The sequence below is a fragment of the Macaca thibetana genome, chromosome 2, assembly GCF_024542745.1.
Source record: "Macaca thibetana thibetana isolate TM-01 chromosome 2, ASM2454274v1, whole genome shotgun sequence".
NCBI lineage: Eukaryota > Metazoa > Chordata > Mammalia > Primates > Cercopithecidae > Macaca > Macaca thibetana.
Window position 1 is genome coordinate 159572867 of NC_065579.1, and position 24524 is coordinate 159597390.

At 36.3% G+C, this 24524-nt stretch overlaps 1 protein-coding gene and 1 pseudogene across 24 annotated transcripts in view; one reads left to right on the forward strand and one right to left on the reverse strand.

The window, feature by feature from the left end:
• ZBTB20 (zinc finger and BTB domain containing 20) overlaps positions 1-24524 on the forward strand; it is an 811121-nt gene that overhangs the window by 211709 nt on the left and 574888 nt on the right. For 3 of the 24 annotated variants that reach the window (XM_050781939.1, XM_050781934.1, XM_050781933.1), the window contains exon 3: positions 2847-2909. The exons of the other annotated variants lie outside the window; for them this stretch is intronic. The gene's annotated coding sequence lies outside the window, so the exon portion shown is untranslated. The remainder of the gene's footprint in view (positions 1-2846; positions 2910-24524) is intronic. 24 annotated transcript variants of the gene reach the window in all.
• On the reverse strand, positions 792-23849 carry LOC126949015 (Y-box-binding protein 1-like; annotated as a pseudogene).

The following is a 24524-nucleotide window of genomic DNA, read 5'->3' on the forward strand; positions in this document are numbered from 1 at the left end:
AGGTTACAGGTGGTTACAGGTGATCCATAACCCTAGATCTGGAGAGGAGGCGGCCATTAACACAATCAGTGCAAAGGCCCTGGCAAAGTCAAGTTGCCCAGAAACAGCTTCAGCAGAATTTCCTGCCTACCAGAGCTTTATTCCTAAAAAAATTTATACTTTAAAAATCTAGGACTTCAAAAAAAATAAGATGTCTGGGAATGAAGAAAAGCTTCAGAGTCAGATTGCAATCAAGTTGTGCTACCAGTTAGGTGACACGTGGCATCACAAAAGGAACTTGGAATTTTCGAACCTCACTTCTTTTTTGTATTATATGGTGTTAAAATCCCATTTGATTTAATTTAAATTTTTTTATTATTATTTAAGACTTTTATTAATGGATGCTTGCAGTTGGTTGACATTTTTGAAAAATCAAGTTGTAAACTTTTATTACAAATTAAAAATGAAGTGCTTAAAAATCTCAACCTGAGAACATATGAACCAATTTCAGAGCTTTTAAAGGCATGTTGAGAAAAACGAACCAAACAAACAACAACAACAACAACAACAACAACTTTTGTTATTACCAAAAAGACATGTCTTTAGGTAAAAATAATTTTAAAAACCCCATACTTCATAGATAATGCAGGTAGTTCTGGTTATCTGATCAGTGGGCAAAAAGCAGGCACGCAAGCACTTAAGGTCTTCAGCCCCAATCTTTCCTGCATTCCTTATTGCTGTAATTTCATATTCATTTCTTCTTGTTGGATGACTAAACTGGATGATGGTGGAGATGGTAGACGGGCATTTACTCAACCTTCTTCTGCTTCGGGCACAGAATTCTTGACTGTTGGACCGGCTGCTGTTGTCTCTTTGCCATGTTGTGGTTTAGGGTTTTCTGGGCGTCTACATAGATAACTGGGGTTTTAGCAGCACCAATGTTGAGGTTTCTGTTGATACTGGGTCTCATCTTGATTTTCTTTACCCTCTTCACTGCCCTCCTCTCTAGGATGGCTTTGGCGAGAAGGTTCCCTGAAGAATCATGGTCTATAAACCATACACATATCCTGCCTCACTGGCCTACCTTGTGCTTTTGCACCCCGGTTGATAGCACCCTCTGTCGCTGCTCCCTGCAAGGGAGGGTTAGAATATGGTGGTCGATTTCCGTAGGGTCTCCGCGTGTAGTAAGGCGGGAACCTTCGCCTGCAGCTGGGCCGTCATTGTTGGGCCGAGCCTAAAGGAGCACTCTCCCATCCCTCATTCTTTTCTCCACTCTCACTATTCTGGTAATTCTGCTGGTAATTGCTTGAGGACCACATGGAGAGCGTCTATGATGGTTACGGTCAGCTGCATTATATACTGCTATGAACTGGACTCCACAGGAGCCTGTAACATTTGCTGCCTCTGCACCCTTTTCTGCTGCAACATCATCAAACTCCACAGTCTTTCCGTGTCCTACACTGCTAAGGTACTTTCTGGGGTTATTCTTCTGTATGGCATTCTGCTGTACAACTGCATCTTCGTTGGTGCCATTCCCATAGATGAAACCGTTTCTTTCTTACACTGAACCATTTTACTGTTCCCCAAATCTTCCTTGCAATGATCTTATCCCCACCAGCAGGCGCCGCCTGTGAGGTCGCCCTTACCTGCGCCTCTGCAAGGGGTGCCGGCTTGGGGTTGGCTGCCTGGGCATCTTTGCTCAGAGTTGTGGTTGCTGTGATGGTGACCTGCTGGCTGCAGGATTGTGACTCCTTCTGAGGTGAGGGTAACTAGGCCGGGGGCGCTGATGGAGCTGCTCAGGGCTCTCTGGGTTCCGCTCTCTGCTCCTGCTAACGATTCAACTCAAGTTTCAATTAAATGATAAAACGTTGTCTAAGTGCCTAGCACAAAATAGGATATAACGGAATATGATTTCCCTTTCTTCCATTCTTTTTTCTCCTTTATAAAGTAAGATTTATAAACAAGATATAAGGTACCTTGTCTTTCTGCTGTTGTAGCTTGTTTCTGAAGAAGCGCAGCACATGTTTTTCAGTGTAGGATGCCCTGGTGACCTAAAGTTCACTCCGTTTCCCTTAGCTCTTAGTCACTACTTAGTAGTCACTTAGTAGTGATTGCCCAATCTTAGGAAATGTGGTGTTTTGTTTGTTGTTTGTTTATTTGTTTGTTTAAATGGAGGGCAGGATTTATTTGTGCTTGGAAGGTATTTGGCATTCATACGGATTTTGGCAAGAAACGAGCTTCATCTGAACTCTGTTGTACTCTTATTCATTTTGTTAAAACTGATATTCAAATGATTAGAGTTATATTCAAGTAAGAATAAGGGAAACTTCTACTATGTAATTTATGTTTGTAGATTTTTGTGAATTGTAAATTAAACTTGGAAGCTCTTGGCTAAAGGATGTGTCTTTTCATTTCAAAGGAAGGAGTTAAAATTCTTATTTTGTTATTAGCATGATTATAGATTAATTCATTCATATTGCCTTTTCAAAACAAAATGAAGACCAGTGATACCCAATTCCAAACATTTCACATTTAAATAAAACGATTTAGAAAGGATGCAACTCAGTTTGCACATATGAACTATGTAAGTACCCCTTTATGTGACAGAAGTTGTAAGTAGGAACTGGAATATAATTTTGTGTTTATCTTCAGGTTTAATTTAGCCTGCCAGAATCTGTAGACTAGTAGAAATTATTACATTTTGTGGTAATTTCCTTTTATATTGACATGATCATGAGATGGGAAACTAGAAGAAATTCAGAATTCCCTCATCTATGGTTATGCTCTTGGTGTGTTGTCATCTTGGAATACCCTTCTTCCCACAACAGAATACTCAGTTCCTTTCTCTCCTTTCTCACCTCCCCCAGTTGCACAGAATCACCCTTGGGTGATACTAGCCTTCTGCCCAGTAATTGGACCCTATTTTCCAGGTAGGCACATACTAACCTTCAACTGACTTGCTAGTTTTCTAGGTCCACCTCTCTGCTTCTGTTTTTTCAGGCTCTCTTAACCATGTAGTAGTCTTTTCTTCCCTGGATAGTACTGATGCACTGCATGCTGTGTGGTTGGCCACCTCCTGCAGTTTGATTCAAAATAGCTTAGTGCCCTGCAGGGAGTAAAACCTGAGGCGCAGGACTTTCTGTGTCCCTCTATCATAGTACTTACCTCTTACCTCTTACTGCAATGCATTATATTATTTATGTATATATGCCTTTTAGCATGTATTTATTCTGGCATATTACAAACTCACTAAAGCAGATACAAAATTATTTTCTATGTGTGTGTGTGTCTCATAGAGGACAGTACACCTTGTACCAATTAGGTGCTTAATAAATGTTTTTCTGAGTGAATGTACTTCCAGCAAGTTGGAAAGAGCATTGTATTGTTTATCCTGGTTTTTGTTTATTTCTTTGTTTCTAAGCAGAAGTTTTTATAAGAAGATAGATCTAAAGTTCTCAGAATCCTAAACAATATTGCACCATCTTTTTCTTGAAATTTACAGCACATTTCTCATTGCTTAATCCTCAAATTTGAAATTATTTTTAACATACCATTCACAAAATTATCACACTCACCTGAAGTACAGATGTAAACAAGCTTCTTATCTCTGTAGATAAGACAGCATCAGATGTCAGTTGATGATTTGCTTGAGATTGTATGTGGGAGTCTACATTTTTAATTTTTTTGCACTTGTGTGAAAGGCATAATATATCTCTCCTGAAATATTTTCTTTGGGCCTGAGATCTGAGGAATTTGCCAAATCTATTTTTTAGAAATTGTACAAGAATCTTTCAATTATTGAAGAGCCTAGAAATAAGGTTATGTAGTTTTAGAATTTTGCATCTGGAAAGCAGAAACCATCTGTTCTAGCCTCACATGTCACATGAGTAAACTGAAGCCTAGATAGGTGAAGGGACCTGTCCAAAGTCTCATAGTTGCTTAATGGTGGAACCATACTTTTTGATAGTTAATTGAGGGTGTTTTTCACTATAACCTAATAGTGTTACATGCAGGGGTATACCAAAGGAGAAAACAATTTAATGAAATTGTTTAAAATTATAGATTTCTTGCAGAGATTATATTCTTACTGAGTTTTAAATAAGATTTTTTCCTTGCTGTTTGAGGTTACCATGTCCTATAATGCATCAAGTCTGAAAATGCATTTATAAAATAGAGAGATATGGACTCCACTTTTTCTATAACGTGAATGTGCTTTAGCTTCAGGGTTTTTAAAAAATTTTATATTTGGGTGTGTGCTTATTTTTAATTTAGAAAATATAATTTGGTTGGGAACTTAATTATTGCCAGTTCTTGAGAGAGTTCCTCAATCTTTGAGATGTGGTATGCGTTAGTGTAAATCTTGGCATAACTGCGGACATAAATTCTTCAATTGTTTTTTCCTTCTTTGGTTCTGGGATCTGATGAAGAGTGTTGGTTTTGAAACTTTTGAGGCCAGGCATGGTGGCTCATGCCTGTTGCAAAAATCTGAGACAGGTCTCGGTCAATTTAGGAAGTTTATTTTGTCAAAGTTAAGGAAGCCTGCCGGTGACACAGTCTCAGGAGGTCGTGATAACATGTGCCCAAGATGGTCGGAGCATAGCTTGGTTTTACACATTTTAGGCAGGCATGAGACATCAATCAACATATGTAAGATGAACACTGGTTTGGTTCGTAAAGGCAGGACAACTCGAAGCAAAAGCAGGACAACTCCAAGTGGGAGGGGGCTTCCAGGCCAATGGTAGATTAGAGACAAATGGTTGCATTCTTGAGTTTCTGATTAGCCTTGCCAAAGAGGCAATGAGATATGCATTTATCTTAGCGAGCAGAGGGATGACTTTGAATAGAATGGGAGGCAGGTTTGCCCTAAGCAGTTCCCAGCTTGAGTTTTCCCTTTAGCGTAGTGATTTTGGACCCCAAGATTTATTTTCCTTTCACACTGTAATCCCAGCACTTTGGGAGGCCAAGCAGGGAGGATTGATTGATCCCCCAGAAGTTCAAGACCAGTCTGGGCAACATAGTGAGACCCTGTGTCTACAAAAAACAAAATAGAAAATTAGCCACGTGTGGTGGTATATGCCTGTAGTCCCAGCTACTCAGGAGGCTAGTGTTTGAAACTGCAGTGAGCTATGATCGTGTCACTGCACTCCAGCCTGGGTGACAGATTGTTAGACAATACGAACTATTTACTAACATTTTTTCTACTTCCAAAACTTTCTGTTATATATAAATTTTGCTTGCATTCTTACCTATTTGATGGTACATATTTCTGTAAATGTACTTATTACCTACGTTATTGCCTCTTCATCTGCCTTTGTTCAGCCCTCTCCCAGAAGCCAGGGACATGTTTCTCGGTTTTTTTTTTATTCAAGTTTTATTTGTATCTCTTGGTACTTTTTTTAGAGTCTTCTGTTGTCTTTTTCTCTGTAACCTTCTGTTCTCAGGATTAATAATGATACAAGAATTTTGCTTCTTGTGTGGAGAAATAAACATCCAGTCAAACAACCGGCCTGCAAATAGTAGCTATAAACTCTGAACAAAAACAAAAAATAAAAGCAAAGCATAACAAAACACAATACAGCTATTTAAAGGTTTTGGAGAATGGATGAGACTAGAGAAATAGTTCAAAATAGGTTCAAACTTTGTATTAAGCCAATGTCATGAGGTGAAGTGAGTTTCACATTTCTAAGGCTTTTTCTGAGGGCGTCTCCAATTGTAGTGGCAACATGGGACAATTAAACTCCAAGAGAAAGCCCATTGCTTTCTCTGTAGGCTATAGGAACTCTGGGAAGGAACAGGGATGTCAGAGAATGAGGAAGAACATAGGAAAGTAAAGAGACAGAGATGAGAAATTGTGTGTATAAATTCTGGCTTAAGTCTTTGGCTGACCCCTGAACTGCACATGCACAGGGCAGACTGAAATCAATCCAAACTGAAATCCAAAAAGCACAGATTTTTCAATATGAGATTAGCCAAATTAATGTCCCGTGAAAACAAAGATAGTAGCACTCTTTGGCTCAATGTGACACTATCTGGAGTATCCACAATTAACATTGACAATGTCTAAGTTAAAACCCATAATTGGCTCGGTGCGATGGCTCACGCCTGTAATCCCAGCACTTTGGGAGGCCAAAGTGGGTGGATCACGAGGTCAGGAGATCGAGACCATCCTGACTAACATGGTGAAACCATGTCTCTACTAAAAATACAAAAATTTAGCCGGATGTGGTGGCGGGCACCTTTAGTTCCAGCTACTCGGGAGGCTGAGGCAGGAGAGTTGTGTGAACCCGGGAGGCAGAGGTTGCAGTGAACCAAGATCGTGCCACTGCACTGCAGCCTGGCAACAGAGTGAGACTCCATCTTAAAACAAAACAAAACAAAAACAAGCAAACAAAAAATCCCATAATTACTTCAACCCAGTAAAATGTTACCCTTTCTTAAGGATAAAGAAAATCAACAGATGGCAATCTTAAAATCACCCACATGTTGGAATTACTAGGCAAGAAAATTAAAGCAGGTATTAAAACTGCGCTTTAAGAGATGAAAGGGAATATGGTTGAAATGAACAAAAAGATAGGAAATCTCAGCAGAGAAATAAGAAATTATTAAAAGAACCAGATGGCTCAGGCGCGGTGACTCACACCTGTAATCTCAGCACTTTGGGAGGCCGAGGGAGTGGATCACAAAGTCAAGAGATTGAGACCATCCTGGCTAACGTGGTGAAACCCCACCTCTACTAAAAATACAAAAATTAGCCGGGTGTGGTGGCGGGCACCTGTAGTCCCAGCTACTCGGGAGGCTGAGGCAGGAGAATTGCTTGAACCCAGGAGGCAGAGGTTGCAGTGAGTCGAGACGGTGCCAGTGCACTCTAGCCTGGCGACAGAATGAGACTCCATATCAAAAAAAAAAAAAAAAAAGAAATTTTAAAACAGAGAAGTGTATTATATTAAATAAATAAATTAGTAGGATTAACAGTATAATGGAGGAGGGGTTTAATCTAAAAAGGAGTGAGAAAAAAGAGTGGATAAAAAATAAGCAGAATCTCAGAAACCAGAAGTACAATTTTATTTATTTTTTACTTAAAAATATTTAATTGACAAAGGTTGTATATAGTGAAAGTGTGCATTGTGATTTTTTATGCATACATTTCTTAGTGATTATCACAATCAAATTAATTCACACATTCTTCACCACCCATTCTGTACATTAGATCCCTGGAACTTGTTCAACTTATAACTGAAAGGTTGCACCCTTGAATCAACGTCTCCTTATTTTCTCCACCACCATTCCCTGGCAATCATCACTCTTTCTGTTGCAATGAGATTCACCTTTGTATATGATTTTATATAAGCGAGATCACAGACTATTTGCCTTTCTATATCTTGCTTATTTTACTTAGTATAATGTCTTACAGATTAATCCATGTTGTTGAAAATGACAGGTTTGTTTGTTTTTTTATAGCAGAATAATATTTCATTGTGTATATGTACCACATTTTCTTTATTCATTTATCCAATTTACCCATTGATGGATACTTAGGTAGTTTCCATCTTTTGGATATTATGAATAATGCTGCAATAAGTATGAGGGTACAGATATCTCTTAAAGACACTGATTTCATTTCCTTTGGATATAAACCCAGAAGTGGGCTTGCTGGATCATATGATTATTCTATTTTGAATTTTTTTAGGAAACTCCATACTATTCTCCATAATGGCAAAACCAATTTACATTCCCACCTACGGTGGACAAGTGTTTTCTTTTCTCCACATTCTTGCAGATATTTATCTCTTAGCCCTTCTGACAGGCATGACGTGATATCTCACTGTAGTTTTGATGTACATTTCCCTGATGATTATTGATGTTGAGCACTTTTTAATATACTTCTTGCCCATTTGTTTGATGCCTTCTTTGGGAAAATGTCTATTCAGGCCTTTTTCTCATTTTTAAATTGAGTTATTGTTATTTTTTTTTTTTGCCATTGAGTTGTGTGAGTTCTACATACATTTTGAATATCAACTCTTCATCAGATATATAGTTGCAAATATTTTCTCCCATTCAGTAGGTTGCCTTCTCAGTTTTTGTTTCCTTTGCTGTGCAAAAGGTTTTTAGTTTGTTGTAGTTACTACTTTTTTAATTTTTGCTTTTGTTACCTGTGCTTTTCATGTCAATATCCAAAAACTCTTTGCCAAAACCAGTGTCAAGAAGCTTTGTTTTACAGTTTTGTATCTTACATTTAAATCTTTAATTCATTTTGAGTTAATTTTTGTGTACAATGCAAGACAAGGATCCAGTTTTATTCTTTTGTATTTGAGTATCCAGTTTCCCAAAAACCACTTATTGAAGAGAATTTCCTTTCCTTATGGTGTATAGTTGGAGCCCTTGCCAAAGATTAGTTAACCATAGATGTGTGCATTTATTTCTGGGCTTTCTATTCTATTCCATTGACCTACGTGTCTGTTTTTATGCCAGTACCAAACTATTTTGATTACTATAGCTTCATAAGACAAATTGAAATCACGGAGTGTGATGCCTCCAGCTTTGTTCCTTTTCAAGATTGCTACGGCTGTCTGTGATCTTTTGTGGCTAACAAATTTCAGAATTTTGTCTATTTCTGTAAAAAATATCATTTTAATATTGATAGATTGCATTGAATCTGAAAATGCTTTAGGTAGCATGGGCATTTTAAAAACAGCAGTTCTTTCAATTCACGAACATGCAATATTTTTACACTTGTTTTTGTCCTCAGTTTCTTTCATCAGTGTCTTAGAGTTTTCGGTGTATAAATCCTTCATCAACTTGGTTAAATTTATTTCTTAGTATTTGATTGTATTTGATACTATTGTAAGTGGAATTGTTTTATAATTTGGATATCTGTCCCCACACACCTCATGTTGAAATTTGATCCCAGTGTTAGCGGTCAGGCCTAAGGGGAGGTAGTTTCCTCATAAGTGGTTTGGTGTCCTCCTTGATGTATTGAGTGATTTCTTGCTCTATTGGTTCCCATGAGAGCTGATTGTTAAAAAGAGCCTGTCAGCTGCCTCTTCTTTCTCTCTTGCCTTGTAATCTCCACACACTGGCTTCACTTTACCTTCTGCCATGAGTGGAAGCAGCCTGAGCTCTCACCAGGAGCTGGTGCCATGCTTCTTGTACAGCCAGAAAAGCTATGAGCCAAATAATTTTTTTCTCTTTATAAATTACCCAACCTTAGGTATTCTTTTATAGCAATGCCCACAGACTAAGATGGATAGTTTTCTTAATTTCTTAGAGAGTTCTTTGTTAATATATGGAACTGCAACTGCTTTTTGTATGTTTACATTCTATCCTGAAACTATTGGGTTCATATATCAGTTTTAAAAGTTTTTTTTTTTTTTTTTTTTTCCCCTGGAGTCTTTAGGGTTTTTCTACATATAAGATTATGTCATCATGAACAGACATTTCTCAAAAGAAGACATTCATACAGCCAACAGACACATGAAAAAATGCTCATCATCACTGGCCATCAGAGAAATGCAAATCAAAACCACCATGAGATACCATCTCACACCAGTTAGAATGGCAATCATTAAAAAGTCAGGAAACAACAGGTGCTGGAGAGGATGTGGAGAAATAGGAACACTTTTACACTGTTGGTGGGATTGTAAACTAGTTCAACCATTATGGAAAACAGTATGGCGATTCCTCAAGGATCTAGAACTAGATGTACCATATGACGCAGCCATCCCATTACTGGGTATATACCCAAAGGATTATAAATTATGCTGCTATAAAGACACATGCACACGTATGTTTATTGCAGCACTATTCACAATAGCAAAGACTTGGAATCAACCCAAATGTCCATCAGTGACAGATTGGATTAAGAAAATGTGGCACATATACACCATGGAATACTATGCAGCCATAAAAAAGGATGAGTTTGAGTCCTTTGTAGGGACTTGGATGCAGCTGGAATCCATCATTCTTAGCAAACTATCACAAGAACAGAAAACCAAACACCGCATGTTCTCACTCATAGGTGGGAACTGAACAATGAGATCACTCGGACTCAGGAAGGGGAACATCACACACCGGGGCCTATCATGGGGAGGGGGGAGGGGGGGGGAGGGATTGCATTGGGAGTTATACCTGATGTAAATGACGAGTTGATGGGTGCAGCACAGCAACATGGCACAAGTATACATATGTAACAAACCTGCACGTTATGCACATGTACCCTACAACTTAAAGTATAATAATAATAAATAAATTAAAAAAAAAAAAAAAAAAAAGATTATGTCATCTATAAACAGAGACAATTTAACTTCTTCCTTTCCCATTTTTTTCTTGCCTAATTGCTCTGGCTAAGAGTTCCAATACTATGTTTAATAGAAATAGTGAGAGTGAGTATGTGTTCTCATTCCCAATCTTAGAGGAAATGCTTTCAGCTTTTCACCACTGAGTATGATGTTATCTATGGGATTATCATATATGATCTTTATTATTTAAAATTCCTTCTGTACCAAATTTTTTGAGGCTTTTTATCAAGAAAGCATTAATTTTTGTCAAGCACTTTTTCCACACTGTTAAGATGATCGTCATATGATTTTTATCCTTCATTTTGTTAATATGATGTATCACATTTATTGATTTGTGTATGTTGAATCATCCTTGCATCCCAGGGATAAATCCCACCTGATCATGGTGTATGATCCTTTTAGTGTGCTATTGAATTTGATTTGGTGGTATTTTGTTGAAGACTTTTGTATCTATATTCATCTGAGATAGTGCTCTGTAATTTTCTTTTCTTGTAGTACTCTTGTCCAGCTTTGGTATGAGGGCAGTGCTGGCCTTGACATGAGTTAGGGAGTGTGTCATTCTTGTAAACATTTTGGAACTGTTTGAGAGGGATGGGCATTAATTTTTTAAAGCTTGGTAGAATCTGTTCATCAAGACATCTAGTTCTTTTGCCAGGCACGGTGGCTCACGCCTGTAAGCCCAGCAATCTGGGAGGCCTAGATAAGCAGATCACTTGAATTCTGGAGGTCAAGACCAGCCTTGCCAACACAGTGAAACCCCATCTCTACTAAAAATACAAAAACTAACCGGGTGTAGTGGTGGGTGCCTGTAATCCCAGCTACTTGGGAAGCTGAGGCAGGAGAATCACTTGAACTCGGGAGATGGAGGTTGCCGTGAGCCAAGGACACTATGGCACTGCAGCCTGGGTGACAGAGCAAGACTTTGTCTCAAAAAATAAGACATTTAGTCCTGGGCTTTTCTTTGATGGGAGCACATTTTATTACTGATTCAATCTCCTTACTTGCTATTGATCTATTCAGAATTTTATTTTTTATGATGCAGTCTTGGCATCTTGTATGTTTCTAGGAACTTATTTTTTACTAAGCTATCTAATCTGTTGGAATATAATTGTTCAATATAGTCTTTTTATAATTCCATGTGTTTCTGTTCTGTCATTTTAATGTATCCATTTTCCATTACAAAATTTTAAATTTGAGTCTTCTTTCTTTTTTTTCTTGGGTAATCTAGCTAAAGAGTTATCTATCTTCAAAAAAACGAACTCTTAGGTTTACTGATCTTTTCTATTATTTTTCTATTTTCTATTTCATTTATTTCTGGTCTAATTTTTAATATAGCCTTATTGCTGATGACTTTGTGCACTTAGTTTGCTCTTTTTTTAATTTTTGAGGTGTGAAGTTAAGTCGTTTGAGATTTTTCTTCTTTTATTAATGTAGGTATTCATTGTTATGTACTTCCCTCTTGTTGTGTGCCCATTTTCATTTGTTTAAAGAAATTCAGGATTTTGGTTTTGATTTCTTCTTTTACACGTTGGCTATTAAGGAGTGTATTATTTAATGCCACATATTTGTGATTTTTTTCACTTTTATTTTTTCATTTTTAATTTCTTCTTTTATTGATTTCTAATTTTATATTGTAGTCAGAAAAGATACTTGAGATAATTTTAGTTTTTTCTAAATTTGTTAAGATTTGTTCTGTGGCCCAACATCTGATCTATTTGGAGACTGTTCCATGTGCACTTGAGAAAAATGTATATTCTACTGCTGTTAGATGGAGTGTTCTATATATGTCTGTTAGGTCTATTTGGTCTGTAGTACTTTTAAAGACCACTGTTTCCCTAGTGATTTGCTGTCTATATGATCTATCCATTTTTGAAAGTGGGATATTGAAATCTTTTAATATTATTGTACTGCTGTCTATTTTCCCCTTCTGTTAACATTTAATGTATATATTTAGATTCTCTAATGTTGAGTGCATGTATTATGTGCAATTTTTTATATCCTCTTAATGAATTGACCACTTTATTATCATTTAATGACCCTCTTTATGTCTTCTGATAGATTTTGACTGAGTCTATTTTGTCTGATGTTAACTATAGCCACTCCTTTTCTCCTTTGGTTATCATTTGAATGGATTATCTTTTCTCATGTCTTCACTTTTTGGGTATGTATCCTTTTGGCTAAAGTGAACCTCTTATAGACAGCATATTGTTGGATTTTACATATTTTTTTTCTGTTGAGCCAGTCTTTGTATTTTGATTGGAGAATTTAATCCATTAACATTTAAAATAATTACTGACAAATTCTGACTGTTTTGTAGTTCTTTTTTTTTTTTTTTTGAGATGGAGTCTTACTCTGTTACCCAGGCTGGAGTGCAATGGCACGATCTTGGCTCACTGCAACCTCCACCTTCCAGATTCAAGCGATTCTCCTGCCTCAGCCTCCCAAGTAGCTGGGATTATAGGCGCCTGCCACTGCGCCTGGCTAATTTTGTATTTTTAGTAGAGACAGGGTTTCACCATCTTGGCCAGGATGGTCTCGAACTCTTGACCTCATATTGCATTCACCTTGGCCTCCCAAAGTGCTGGGATTACAGGCGCGCGCTACCACGCCTGGCCTGTTTTGTAGTTCTTTTGTTTCTTTCTTCCAATCTTGCTGTCTTCTTTTGTATTTTATTGAATTTTTGCTTTGATTCATGTTTTTTGTGTCTACTAGAAGTTTTTTCCTTGTGGTTACCTTGAGGCATATATAACACATCTTATAGTGACAACCATCAAATTTAAACTGATAACTTAATTTCCATTGCATACAAAACCTCTATACTTTGCTTTTCCCCAGCCCCCCCCTTTATTTATATAACATTTTATACATTTTTATATTGTGTATCCATTAATAAATATTCTAGCTGTAGTTGTTTTTGATACTTTTTGTATTTTATCTTTTATACTAGACTTAAAAGTGATTTACAGGAGAGAAATTGTCCATCCCAGTGGTTGGAACTCAGGAATCCACAAACTTCACCACTATGAGCTAAAATTCTCTGGGGTCCTAAATAAACTTTAAGGCAGTCTGAGCCACAAGGACTGCAACTCCTAGGCAAGTCCTAGTGCTCTGCTAGGCTTGGAGTCAGTGGATGTGAGGGTCATATGACCTAGTGAGACACCAGACATGGTAGCCAAGGGAGGGCTTCTACCACCCCTCCTCTCACCCCAAGCAATGCAACTGGTAGCTCTGAAAGAGACTCCTTTCTTCTACTTGAGGAGAGGAGTGAAGAGTAAACAGGACTTTGTCTTGCAACTTGGATCCCACTCAGCCACAGTAGGATAGGGCACAAAGTAGAGTCTTGAAGCACCCATTTTAGGCACTAGCTCCCAGATAACATTTCTAGACATACCCTGGGCTAGAATGGAATGTGCTGCCTTGAAGAGAAGGACTCAGCCCTGGCAGGATTCATCACCTGCTGACTAAAGAGCCTCTGGGCCTTGCCTAATCAGCAGCAATATCCAGGCAGTACCTGTCATGGGCATTGAGTGAGACTCTGAAACATGCTGGCTTCAGGTGTGATCCAGCACATTCCCAGCTGTGGTCGCTACAGGGAGACACTACTTCTGCTTGAGAAAAACAGATGGGAGAGAAAAGGGGACTTTGTCTGGCAGCTTAGATACTAGCTTGGCCATAGTGTTGTAGAGCAGGAAGTGGGCTCTTGGGGTCCCCGAATCCAGGACTTGGTTCTTGAATGGCATTTTGGGACTTTCCCTAGGCTAGAGGGGAGCTCACCACCTGCATGAGTCCCAGGCCTGGCAGCATTCACCACAAGCTGACTGAAGAACCTTTGGGTCTTGAATGAACATTGTTAGTACTCCCCATGGGCCTGTGGCAGTGGTGTCCAAGGGAAGAGACTTCTATGCTTGTGGAAAAGACTTGTCTTGTGGCTTGGGTGCCAGCTCAGCTGCAGTAGAATAGAGCACCAAGTAGATTCTTAAAGGTTCTTACTCCAGGCCCTGAATCTTAGAGGGAACCTCTGGAACCATCTGGGGCTGGGGGAATTCGGTGCCATGCAAAAAAGGACACAGGCCTGGCTGGTATTGGTAACCGATAACTGTAGAACCCCAGGGCCTTGAGTGAATGTAGGTAGCAGCCAAATAGTGATTATAGCGGGCCTTCTGCAAGATCCAGTGCTGTGCTGGCCTCAGGTCAGACCCAGCAAAGTCTCAGTGGTGATGGCCACAGGGGAACTTGTATTATGTCTCCCCCAGCTCAGCACCAGGTAGCTAAGCACACACACACACAGAGACTCTGTTTGGGAGAAAGTAATGGAAGAGAACAAAAGTCTCTGCCTAGTAATCCAGAGAATTCTTCCAGATCTTGTACAAGGCCACCAATGTGGTAATTCTATGAGTCTGTAAGATCCTCAGTGTAACTGACCCTGGAGTGCCCCCATTGTAGACATAGCTGCATTGACCAAAAATTTAGTCACAATAAACAAGTCCCTTAGCATACCTAGAACACCTTCCCAAGAAGAATGGGTACAAACAAGTCCAGACCACCAAGAATACAATAAATACCTACTTCTTCAATGTCTAGACATTAACGGACATCCACAAGCATCAAGACCATCCAGGAAAACATGACCTCATCAAGCAATCTAAATAAGGCACCAAGGATCAATCTCAGAGAGACAGAGATAATGTGACCTTTTAGACAGAATTATTGAGGAAACTCAGTAAAATTCAAGATAACATAGAGAAGGAATTTGAATCCTATCAGATGAATTTAACAAATAGATTGACACAATTTTTAAGAATCAAGCAGAAATTCTGAAGGTGAAAAATGAAGTTGACACACTGAAAAATGCAGCAACCTCTTAACAGGAGAATTGATCAAACAAGAAAGAATTAGTGAGCTTGAAGATGGGCTGTTTGAAAACATATTTAGGAGACAGAAGGACAGAATAAAAAAGAATGAAGCATGTCTACAAGATACTCAAAAGGGCAACAGTTATTTGTCTTAAAATTGAGGCAAAGAGAGAGAGAGGTAGACAGTTTGTTCTGAGGACAATATCAGAGAACTTCACAAACCTAGAGAAAGATATAATTATTCAAGCACAAAGAAGGTTAAAGAACACCAAGCACATTTAATCTAAAGAAGACTATCTCAAAGCATTTAATAGTCAAATTCCCAAAAGCAAATATAAGGAAAGAACCCTAAAACCAGAAAGAGAAAAGAAACAAATAACATACAGCAGAGCATTTAGCATCAGACTTTTCAGTGGAAACCTTACAGCCCGGGGAAAAGTAGCATGACATATTTAAAGTGCTGAAGGAATAAACTCTTACCCTATGATAATATACCTGGTGAAAATATCCTTCATACATGAGGGAGAAATAAAGACTTACCCAGACAAATAAAAGCTGAGGAAGTTCATCAATATCAGACCTGTTCTACAAGAAATGCTAAAGGGAGTACCTCAATTAGAAAGGAAGGGATGTTAATGAGCAAAAAGAAATCATCTGAAGGTACAAAACTCGCAGTAAAGGTAATAATATTATTGCATAAAAGTACTAGCACTTGTACATATTATGTACATAGAAAAACAACATTATAATAATGTAATCATATTTGTAAGTATACTTGAAATATACTGATATCATACAGTACAGATTTCAAGACTAAAACTATAAGAAGAGATAAAGAAGGTCACTATATAATTATAAAGGGGTCAATTTAGCAAAAGGATATAACAACTGTAAGTAAATATACACCCAGCACTGAAGCACCCAGATATATAAAGCAAATATTATCAGAGCTAAATAGAGAGATAGACCCCAGTACAATAATAGCTGAAAACTTCAACATCCCACTTTCAGCAATGAACAGATCATCCATACAGAGAATCAGCAAAGAAACATTGGACTTAATCCACACTATAGACTGAATGGACCTAATATATATTTACAGAACATTTCATCCAATGGCTGCAAAACACACATTTTTCTCCTTAGCACATGGATCATTCTCAAGGATAGATCATACCTAAGACTACAAAATAAGCCTTAAAATATTCAAAAATTTGAAATAATATCAAATATCTTCTCTGATCACCATGAAATAAAACTAGAAATTAATAATGAAGAATTGTGGAAACTATACAGATATATGGAGATTAAACAGTATACTCCTGAATGATCAGTTGGTCAATTAAGAAATTATGAAGGAAATTTTAAAAGTTTTTTGAAATAAATGATAATGGAAGCAGAACATATCAAAACTAAGAGGAAAGTTTATAGTGATAAGTGCCTACATCAAGAGAGTAGAAAAACTTTCAATAAAAAAACCCAACAATTCATCTTAGAGAACTAGAGAAGCAAGAGCAAACCAAACCCAAAATCAGTAGAAGAAAAGAAATAATAAAGATCAGTGCCGAAATAAATGCAATGGAAATGAAGAAAATAATACAAAAGAACAATGAAATAAAAAGTTGGTTTTTTGAAAAGATAAACTCGACAGACATTTAGCAAGACTAAGAAAAAAAGATAGAAAACCCAAATAAATAAAATCAAAATTGAAAAATGTTACCTTACAATTGATACTGCAAAAATTCAAGAGACCTTTAGAAGCTACTATAAGCAACTATTAATACATGTAAATAACTTGGAAAACCTAGAAAAAAATGAACAAATTCCTAGACATATACAACCTACCAGGATTGAACCACGATTCCAATACCAGCACAGACCAGTAACAAGTAATGAGATGGTAGTTGTAATAAAAAGTCCTTCAGCAAAGGAAACCCTGGGACCTGATGGCTTTACTGCTGAATTTTACCAAACATTTAAAGAACTAATGCCAATTCTACTCAATCTATTCTGAAAAATAGAAGAGGAGGGAATGTGACCACCTTCTGTGAGGCCAGTATCATCCTGATAGCAAAACCAAAGACACATTAAAAAAAAAAAAAAAGAAAAAAGAAAAAAGAAAAACACAGGCCCCTATCCCTGATGAACACTGATGTAAAAATCCACAACAAAATGCTAGTAACCCAAATTCAACAACACATTAAAAAGATCATCATGACCAAGTGGGATTTATCCCAGACCTCAAGGATTATTCAGCACATGCAAATCAATCAATATAATACCGCATATCAACTGATTGAAGGACAAGAACCATACGATTGTTTCAAATGATGCTGGAAAAAAACATTTGTTAAGATTCAATATCCCCTCATGATTAAAAAAATAACTCTCAAAAAACTGGGTATAAAAGTAACGTATCTCAACATAATAAATGCCACATACAACAGACCCACAGCTAGTATTGTGCTGAGTGGGGAAAAACTGAAAGTCTTTACCCTAAGATCTGGAACATGACAAGGATGCTCACTTTCATCACTGTTATTCAACATAGTACTAGAAGTCGTAGCTAGTACAATTAGAGAAGAGAAAGAAATAATGTTCATCCAAATTGGAAAGCAATAAGTCCAATTTTCCTTGTTGGCAGACGAGATGATCTTATATTTGAAGACTTCACCAGAAAACTATTAGAACTGATCAATAAATTCAGTAAATTTGCAGCATACAAAATCAACATACAAAAATCAGTAACATTTTTATGTGCCAATAGTGAAAATCTGAAAAAGAAATTTAAAAAGTAATTCAATTTATAGTAGTTACAGATAAAATTAAATACCTAGGAAATAACTGAAGAAGAGAAAGATCTCTACAATAAAAACTATAAAAGATTGTTGCAAGACATTGAAAGGGACACACAAAAAAATGGAAAGATATTCCATGTTCATGGATTGGAAGAATCAATATTGTTAAAATGCCCATACTACCCAAAGCAGTCTACAGATTCAATGTAATCTCTATCAAAATACCGATTACATTCTTCACAGAAATAGAAAATACAATTATAAAATTTGTGGCAAACCACAAAAGACCCAAATAGCCAAAGCGATCCTGAGCAAAAAGAACAAAACTAGGAATATCACCTGAGTTCAAATTATACTACAGGGCTATAGTAACCAAAAGAGCATGGTACTGGCATACAAACAGTACATATAGCAATGGAACAAAATAGAGAACCCAGAAGCAAATTCATACATTTACAGTGAACTCATTTTCAACACAGGTGGCAAGAACATACATTGGGGAAAGGGCAGTCTCATCAATAAATGGTGCTGGGAAAACTGAGTTCCCATATGCAGAAGACTGAAACTAGACCCTTCTCTCTCATTATACACAAAAATCAAGTCAACGTGAATTAAAGACTTAAGTCTAATACCTCAAACTATGAAAATGCTGGGGGGAAAAGAAAAAAACACCGAGGAAACTTTCCAAGACATTTGACTGGGCAAATATTTCTTGATTAATACTCCATAAGCGTAAGCAGCCAAAGCAAAAATGGACATATGGGATCACATCAAACTAAAAAGCTTCTGCACAGCAAAGGAAACCATCAACAAAGTGAAGAGACAACCCACAGAATGAGAGAAACTGTTTGCGAACTATCCATCTGACAGTGATTAACAACCAGAATATATAAGGAGTTCAGACAACTATATACAAAATAATCCAATAATGCAAATACAAAATAGGAAAAAGATTTGAATAGACTTTTCCCACAAGAAGACACACAAATCATAAACTGGTATATGAAAAAGTGCTCAACATCATTGATCATCAGAGAAATGCAAATCAAAATTACATTGAGATATCATATAACCCCCATTAAAATGACTTGCATCCAAAAGACAAGCAATAATGGATGATGTTGAGGATATGGAGAAAAGAGAATCTTGGTACACTGTTGGTGGAAATGTAAATGAGTATAGGTACTATGGAGAACAGCCAGGAGGTTCTTCAGAAAACTAAAAACAGATCTACCATATGGTTCAGCAATCTGACTGCTAGATACATACTCAAAACAAAGGAAATCAGTTTATTGAAGATATATATGCACTTTCATGTTTATTGCAGCACAAGTTACAATAGCTAAGATTTGGTAGCAACCTAAGTGTCCATTAACAGAAGAATGAATAAAGAAAGTATGGCCCATATATGCAATGGAGTACTATTCAGCCATAAAAAAGAATGAGGTTCTGTCATTTGTAACAACAGACCAGGCACAGAAAGACAAACTTGTCACATATTTCTGGGAGCTAAAAATTAAAACAATTGAGCCCACAGAGATAGAGAGTAGAATGAATGACAGTTACCAGAGGTTGGGAAGGGTAATGGGGAGTAGGAGCTGGATAAGTGGGGATGGTTAAAGAGTACAAAACGATAGCTAGAAAGTCACCCAACAGCGTGACTAGTCAAATATAATTTAATTGCGTATTTTAAAATAACTAAAAGAGTATAGTTGGATTGTTTGTAACACAAAGCATAAATGCTTGAGGTGATGGATACTCCGTTTGCCTTTATGTGATTATTAGGCATTATATGCCTATATCAAAATATCTCATATACCCCATAAATATATATACTTACTATGTATCCAAAAATATTAAAATAAAAAGTTAAAAAATATACCTAATAACAAATAATAAAGAGATAAATAACCCAATTAAAAAGTGATGTGCATACCACCATTTCAGTATTAGAGTATTCTGAATTTGGCTATATATTTATTTTTACCAGTAAGTTTTATTGTTTCACATAATTTTATTTTATCATCTAGTATCCTTTTATTTCCACTCCAAGAGCTTTCTTTAGCATTTCTTTTAAGTCTTGTGATGATGACCTCCCTCAGTTTTCCTTTGTCTGGTTATGTCATTATCCCTCCTTCATTTTTGAAAGACAGCTTTTGTGGATATACTGTTTTTATTTGGCAGGTGTTTTTCTTTTAGCATTTTGAATCTATTATTCCATTCCCTCCTGGCTTACAAGGTTTTTGTTGAGAAATCCACTGATAGTCTTTTGGATGTTTACTTACATGGGACAAGGCTCTTTTCTTTCACTACTTTCAAGATCGCTCTCTGTCTTTCACTTTTGACAATTTGGTTATAGTATGTCTTAGAGCGTTGTTGGAAGCCTTTATGCTGCTTGAATCTGAATGTCCATATGCCTCCCAGAATTTGGAAACTTTTCTGCTAATATTTCTTTATATTAGTTTTTGTCCTCTTACTCTGTCTTTCTTCTCTGGGAATTCCTAATTCATATGTTTGTACACGTGGTATTGTCCCATTGGTTCCTCATACTTTCATCACTCTTTTTCAGTCTTTTTCTTGTTTTTGTTCCTCTAGGTGGGTAATTTTAAATTACCTGTCATCATGTTCACCAATTCTGTTTCTGTATGATTGAGTCTGCTGTTGAAGCCCTGTATTGAATTTTTCACTTCTGTCTTCGTACTTTTCAGCTATAGGATATCTGTTTGGTCCTTTTTTTTTTAACGGAATATAATATTTAAACTAAACTAATTTTTTAATGAATTGTTTTCCTAATTATATTTTGTGGTTTATTTGTGTTTTCTACATCTCATTGGACTTATTGAAAATGATTATTTTGAATTATTTTTCCCTGCGCTGGCAGGACTGCTCTGAGAGAGCATCCAAGAGGAACTGGAACTAAGTGGCAGCTCCCTTTTATGATCCTCAGCTAAGACAAATGAGTGTCACCTGAGGCATTAGTGTGCATGACTTCTTCCAGGCCCCTTTGTAGATGTTTTTGATAGCAGGAGGATGGAGCCGTTTCCAAGTCTGGAGCTGGGACCATCATTGGCAAGTCTGTCATGTGGGCTTGATTCTACCCTCTCAAAATGGCCTTCTTAGGTCTTGGGTGTCACTAGTGTTCACAACCCCCTACTTAAGTCCCAAAGTTTCAACTATGGCACTTTTTTTTCTTGGATAGCTAGAAAATTATTATTGCTGTGACGGTATATGTCTGAGGGACTGCCTATTCTCTCATGTAGGGTATTGAAGAACAAGAATAGGACAGAGAAAATATTTAAAGACTTTAAGAAGAAAGATTAAAAATTCCCAAATTTTGTGAAAGACATGAAGCTTAGTGAACTCTAAATACAATAAATTTGAAGGAAACAATACTTGGAAACATCATAGCAAAGCTGCTAAAAACCAAAAATTATACTTTATTTAAAATTGGTAAGTGTTAGGGAGACAGCATAATATCCTATATGAACATAATTAAGAAAGATGAGTGAGTCAGTAGTGGAAGGTAGTATTTAAGTACATGGGCTTTAGAGTCTCTATCAACCACTGCTGCTTGTTAATTTTATGACTTTGAGTCCATTTATTTTCTTTGAGCATTCTTTTATTTCTTTATACAATTGTGATAATAAAGAAAATAAAACTACTTATATGGCTGATATACAAATTAAATAATATATGCAAAACTCTTACCAAACACTTAGTAGTAGCTAAATAAGTAATAGCTATTGTTACTTTTCTTTTTCTGAGTTTCTTTTGGCTAGCTTGTACCTCTTCTAAATCCTAACCATTGTAAATAATTTTTCTTTCTCATAATGCCTTTATCTGGATTTGATATCAGTGTTCAAGGGCCTTCTACAAGAGTTGAGGTGCTTTCCTGTTTTCTGTGGTCCAATTTTTATGACATAGACCTCAACAGAGTTTTAATGTGTATTACATTTTATATTTAAATGTATTTGGGCCTGGTAATATGTGTGTGTGTGTGCATGTGTGTGTTTATATAAATTTCTAACCATATATCGGATATCTTTATTTATAATTGTCGAATCAGAGTTTCTAGTTCTTCTCAGGCAAGTTATATTTTTCTACAAAATTGTTGATATTATCTCACTTGTAAAATAACTTGAATATTTAAGTCAAATTAGCATAAAGTATTTCATAGTATTCAGTAATCATTTTAAATGTCCAAATAGATTTGTTTTTTCTTTTTCATTGTGTTTAACTCTTCTTTTTTATAATAAAAATTCCCAGAGATTTTTCTACTTTATTAGTCATTAAAAAAAAAGCAACATTTAATTTTGTTGACTGTCTTTACATTTTTGTTTTTCATTTCCCTTATGCTCGGTATTATTGTTATGTTTCAGCTTTCACATTTTTTGGTTTTACTTTTTTGTAACTTTTCTAATTTCTTCATAGTTTTAGTCTTGTCTTGTCTTTTTAGCATATTAACTTAAAGTTGTACTTTGCTCCCTAAAACTGTTTAGCTGCATCGCATGAGTTTTGGTATGTAGTCATGCATCTCATAATGACAGGGATACATTCTGAGAAATGCATTGTTAGGTGATTTCATCATTGTGTGGGCCTCACAGAGTGTACTTAGGTAAACGTGGATGGTATGGCCTATTATACACCTATGCTGTATGGTATAGTCTTTTGCTCCTAAGTTATCATTAATACAGTGAATGGAGCTTGCAAGACTGGAAGTTGCTCTGAGCAAGTTAGTGAGTGAGTGGTTAATGAATGTGAAGGCCTAGGACATTACTGTATGCTACTGTAGACTTTATAAACACTGGACACTTACGCTACACTAAATTTATAAAAGTTTTATATTTTTTCATTAATAAATTAACCCTAGCTTACTGTCAAGTGTTTTACTTTAAAACATATTTTTTAACTTTTTGAATTTTTTGTAATAACACTTAGCCTGAAGCTCACATACGTTGTATAGCTGTACAAAATACTTTTTCCATACATCTGTATTCTATATTTTTTCCATTTAATTTTTTTTTTTTTTTTTTACTTTTTAAACTTTGCTAAAAACTAACAAAAATGTGCACATTAGCCAAGGTCTACACAGGGTCAGGATCATCAATATCACTGTCCTCCACCTCTACATCTTGTCCCACTGGAAGGTCTTCTGGCATAATAACATGCATGGAGCTGTCATCTCCTATAACAATGCCTTCTTCTGGAATATTCCCTGAAGGACCTACTTGATGCTGTTTTACAGTTATCTGAGGTTTTATCAGTTCTGGAAAAAATTCATCATCATTTCAGATATTGCCTTTTTGTCTTTATTTTTTTATTTTCAAATACTTATTAGCAATGTGTGAGAGTTTTTTATTTTGTCCTTTATATCTCCTAATCTTTTTTAAAAAATATTTTCTATCTCTGTTTTGTGTTGGGTAAATTCCTTGGAATTATCTTTCAGTTCAGTAATCCGTCCTTTAGCTCCATTTAATATGATGCATTCTCACTTCAGATATTAATTTTAATGACAATTTTATTTCTATAAATCTCTGTATTTTTATCAAATCTGCCTTTTTCATAGTTTCTTTTTTTTTTTTTTTTTTTTTTTGGCCCTTAGATTAGTTCCCTGAGACTGTGCCCTATTTTGAACTTAATGCTTATATTTCATTTACAGTTTTTCATCTGCTGACTCATTTATGAATGAATCTTTCTTCGGGTTTGATATTTTTGATATATGAACTCTTTTTCACTGGTCTTTGCTTTCTCTGTGAGACTCCCACGTGACCTGAGTTGTTGAAGGTGTCCTGCTAAAGTGGATTCGTTTCTTCTAGGTATTCCAGATATATTAGTAGGTTACCATTCTCAGTGGTTACAGTTATTGCAAACTTTATTTCTACCCCTAAATTTCTCAGGTTATTACTAAGTTGAATAATTCCCATGGGGGCTTGTGGTAGAATCATAGTAATGCCAAATACCCTAGCTCTATCTTTTTGATTTCTAAATTCCTTTCTTATAAAACATTTTAAAACTTTTATGTATATGGTGTTTATGTATTCACACAGAAATGTTTCTCTAGGACCTTTATATTTTAATAGAAACATTTCTGTGTGAATATAGCCTGACATTTTAAAGAAAACTCTTTCCTATTTCTTTGACTTGAATGCCTTTCCTATACCTTTATATTTTAATAAAAACATTTCTATGTGAATATAGCCTGGCATTTTAAAGGAAACTCGTTCCTATTCCTTTGACTTGAATGCCTTTTCTCTAAGGCATTTCTGGCTAACTCCCTCCTTCATTTCTTTTGGGTCTTCACTTGAATGTGATCTTTCCATAATTTCCTTGCTGGTCCCCCTACCTAAAATTTCAACCTCAACTCCCAATCCCATCATTTACTTTCCCCTTTCCCTGCTTTATTTTAATTCCTTAGCACAGATAATTGTCTGTCATTCTATATATTGATTATCAGGGATCCGCAACAAATATAATCCCCATGAGATCAGAAATTTCCATCTATTTTGTTCATTCCTAAATCACCACCACTTGGGACAATGCCTGTCACAGTAAGTACTCAATAAACATTTTAGAATAAATGAATGAAGTATCCAATGGTT